The following is a 4537-nucleotide window of genomic DNA, read 5'->3' as shown; positions in this document are numbered from 1 at the left end:
CCCGATTATTATTTATTTATTTATCTATTTATTTATTGCTAGTTATAACTTTTAGTTCATTTTAATTCTGTGTTGGTATGATTTGTGTAAAATCCTATTTATTTAAAGTATCCTCCAGGCTACCCAAGAAGGATGGGCTCTGCTGAGTCTGGTTCCTCTCAAGGTTCCTTCCTGTAATTTTAAGGGAGTTTTTTCTTGCCACAGTCGCCCTCGACTTGCTCAACAGGGGGTTTTTGTATCTGTTGGTCCTGGATTTTGTAAAGTTGCTTTGAGACGATGTTCATTGTAAAAAGTGCTATATAAATACATTTGACTTGACTTGACTCTTTCCTGGACCTAATAAATGTCGGGATTTCGAAATCACCAAAAATATCCAGGATTCCGGTTTTGCACTGATTTCACTTGTCTTTGAGTCTCGCCTTTTCGCACATCTTAAAAATTCCCAAGTGTGTTTTCGTCTTGGTCAGGATCCTTGGGAAGCGGAATGCATGACCTGCAAAGTGTCCAATAAAGGAGCCAGTTCAGCAAAACACAAAACTGCAGCTAAAGGAAATAATTCATCAGGTAAAGAGCGGGTAACACAGGAGATGATGTTACTGCTGCAGAGGGAGTTTTTGCATTTCACATCACAAAAGCTGCTGCAAATCAATGGACTGCAGCACTTCTGCCTTGTTAAAAAGTCTTTCCCTGATTTTGAAACAGCGCGAACATTTGCAAATGTGAGAACTAAGATAGAGGCTGTTATTGTCAACACAGTGATAGTGCCACATTCTGGCAAAACAGCTCTATTGATGGACTATTTTATTTGTTATTATTATTGTTTAGGGCGAAATGCTGAACTGAAAGACAGTCCAACTACACACACACACACCCCCCACACACACACACCGAGCCAAACTTACCACCCAGTGCACTTCCTGCATTAAGTAGACACTTTTATCCAAAGGGACTTACAGTACTATGACAGTATACTGTATAAGCAATTAAGGGTTAAGGGCTCTACTCAGGGGCCCAACAGTGGCAACCTGGCAGTGAGGGGGCTTGAACCAGTGACCATTTGACCATTTGCTTACTAGTCTAGTACACTAGGCTACAACTGGCCCATGCTGCAATCCTGCCAAGTGTCCTAAAGCTAACTAAATGCTTTAAACACACACGAACATGAACCTAAACCCTAAGCTAGGCTAACACAGACTAACAAGAGCATAGAATATCAAACCAAACAAAGTCATGTGCTGGGGAAAAAAGCAAAATAGTCTCCGTGGTAGGATTGGCAACTGCCTCCTTAAATGCCCTGAGCTTATTGTCTCAGACCAGGTTCAGCTGGGCATAATAAGCCTGGGACCGGTCAAAAAAGGGGCGTTGGCTGGACACTGAGGGTGTGTTAGAAAACCTAGTGAGCTGCCTTGCTGTCTTACTGCCTACACGGGCAGCTGCCTCAGTAGAGAGGATTCTAATAAGTTATCGACTTATAAGGCAGGTTATTCGAACGCACAACTTAGACAGCGATAACATCGGGTTTTGCTTACTAAGCTAACACAGTTAGCCTCATGTCATTCAAACCAATGTGATGGGGTGGCACAGCACGCTAGTATGTCACCTAACATCTCCCTCCGTGTACCGAAAACGGTTAAATTTGCTGACAAGCCTGAACTTGCAAATAATAACACTTGTGCACGTTTATACAAGTTAAAAATCAATAATAATTTATTTACGTTTGAAAATAACTCGTTCATTTCTCCGCCCCGTCAGCCATGTTTTTTTTTATTTTTCTGTGAGAGAAGTATTATCAGGTTGTATGTAAATCAGTTATATCAAGGTAATGATATGCTTTTGACTGTACAGTAACAGTTCAGGGAAGGCCCTTTCCTGTTCTAGGACAAAGCAAGCTCTATAAAGACACGAAGAAAAGCTTCAGTGTCCTGCACAGAGTCCTGACCTCAGTGAACAGCTCTGGAATGAACTAGACAACATTTACATTTTCATTTTCAGCATTTAGCAGACGCCTTTATCCAAAGCGACTTACATTATAGTATACAGTTTTGAGCAATTGAGGGTTAAGGGCCTTGCTCAAGGGCCCAACGGCAGCAACCTGGCAGTGGTGGGGCTTGAACCAGCGACCCTCTGATCCATGGTCCAGGACCTTAACCACTAGGCTACAGCTGGCTCTACCACTACGCTACAGCTGGCCCTACAACATCAGTGCCCAGCCATACAAACACTGCCATCTTTTGACTGAATGGGCACAAATTCCCATACACAGACACACTTGAAAGTCTTGTAAGAAGCCTTCTCAGAAGAGCGGCTGTCGTTCTAGCTGAAAAGATAATGTAGAGGTCACTCTATTTTAGTATCATTTGTTTTGAAGTCAAGTGAGGAAGCGTCGATCGTAGCTGCCCCACAATCCTCTATGCTCTCCAAACCCAAGAAATATGACAGCATCCCCAACTCCTTCTGACTTTCCCACAATTCCTCCCACTTGCTCATAGAAGTGGCCTTCGTCATCCCCCGACTGACTGGTAGAGCATGCGAGCGGTCAGAAGAACTGTGAGAACAACAGGAAGAGGAAAATGAGTCATAGAAGAAACTTGAGGCCACCATCAGAACTGTGGTTGACCATCTTAATTAGGGTAGCGAGTCTGATGAAGAACTCTTTAAATTGCATAAGGCAGAATGACAGCGGTTGAATATGAGCTTAATTTTCGCTTCTTGACTGCACAAAGTGGGTGAAACAAACAAGAACTCATCACCACTTAAAGATGTGGCTCCGTCTCAAAGCCTAGTTTGCACTACAGGATTTCTGCTTGTCGACCGGTCTCTGACAGATGCCTCAGCTCAGGGGAAAATCGGCGTTTACTTGGGGCTCAAAAATCATCTCTCGATTGCTATGTGTGAACTGTTCAAGGACTCAATTGCTCGCAGAGTTGAGAAAAATATCTATCGTGCTAAAAATCTGGACCTGTCAGTGACTCAAAAATCCTTTGTGTTAAAAGTGTTGCGATCAGGTTGTGATTGGCAGTAAGAGCGATGACCAGCTCCAGCCAATAATTTACAAGACCGTCGTCCGCCCAGTGGCCCTCTATGGCACCGGGTGCTGGCCGGCATCCGTAAAACACGAGCCTCCATGTCATGGAGGTGCGGATGCTCAGGTGGAGTCTGGGGCTAACTCGGTGGGACCACATCACCAACCAAGAGAAGATGAGAGAGGCGAGACCGCGCTGGTATGGACACGTCATGCGGAGCAAGGCAGATTCAGTGGCCCGAACAGCCCTGCAACTGAACCCCCAAGGGCACCGACAAAGGGGATGACCAAAGATTCGGTGGCTGGACCGTATCAATGCAGACATAAAGATCATCAACGCGGCCCCTGGAGACACCCTAGACAGCGCCAAATGGAGAAGACACAAGAGCGGACCCTGCAATGTGGGACTAACGCCAGGACAGAGAATTGTCTGGCTATAATGAATTAGTTCTTCTTTGACTCAACTCTTTTACTCTTTCAACATTGCATAAATTCGACCATCTCTCTCAGTTTGCCACAGAAACCCTTTTCTACACCTTAATTTTGAGCCGCCTGTGCTGTTGTAACTTCCTAAATGCTGGTAGCAACTCCTCTCACTTACATAAACTCTAGCCTCCTTACCCACACCCGCTCACACCAACACATCACACCCGTCCGGCAACATCTCCACTAGCTTCTCACATACTATTCAAAATTCTTCTCCTCACAGAACTTCGCTCCTTCATACCTGTCTGATCGACAAACCATCCACACTCTCAGATCTTCTTCTGCTAGATTACTCACCATCCCACCTACATGGGTTTGGTGATCATGCCTTCTGTAGGCTGGCTCCTCGACTCTAGAACTCTCTTCCTCCACATGTCCTTAATAATATAATATATAATCTTATAATCTTATAGTTTGGATAATTTTTGTGATTTTGTGTTTAATGTTTAATGTATACGTTGCTTGTACACTGTATCGTACCATTACTAGAGAGATACCATCAGCCGGAAACAAATTCCTTGTGTGTATCCACATACCTGGCCAATAAATCTGATTCTGATTCTGATTCTGATTCTGATGTCCAACAGCTTGACTCTATGTCTACATTTAAATCTTAACCAAAAACCTGTCTCTTCTCTTTAGTTTCTAAATGTTCTCCACCTTAAATCAGCCGTCTATCAAATCCTGCCATATTTCTAACTGTCGTCATTGTTCTGTGTTTGAGAAATTGTAAGCGTCTTTTAAGTTATTGAAAGGTGCTGTAAGTGTAAATTCATTTATTTATTCATTCATTAACTGTCTGTTTTATGTTGATTAGTGTTGTGTTGTGTTTCATTGAGCAAAAGGTAGGAAAAACCCCGGACAGGTCGTCACGCCACACAAGGCACAAGTGTTATTATTGTAATTGTTGTATTTTACGTTATTTATTATTTTTATTTTTATATTTTATGCGTTTTCCTCCCAATTTAACGCAGTCAATTTGTCTTCCGCTGCTGGGGATCCCCAATATTTTGCAGCTGAGGAGGGTAT

Source organism: Trichomycterus rosablanca, chromosome 4, assembly GCF_030014385.1.
Source record: "Trichomycterus rosablanca isolate fTriRos1 chromosome 4, fTriRos1.hap1, whole genome shotgun sequence".
In the NCBI taxonomy this organism is placed as follows: domain Eukaryota; kingdom Metazoa; phylum Chordata; class Actinopteri; order Siluriformes; family Trichomycteridae; genus Trichomycterus; species Trichomycterus rosablanca.
Note: the sequence above shows the minus strand (reverse complement) of the source record.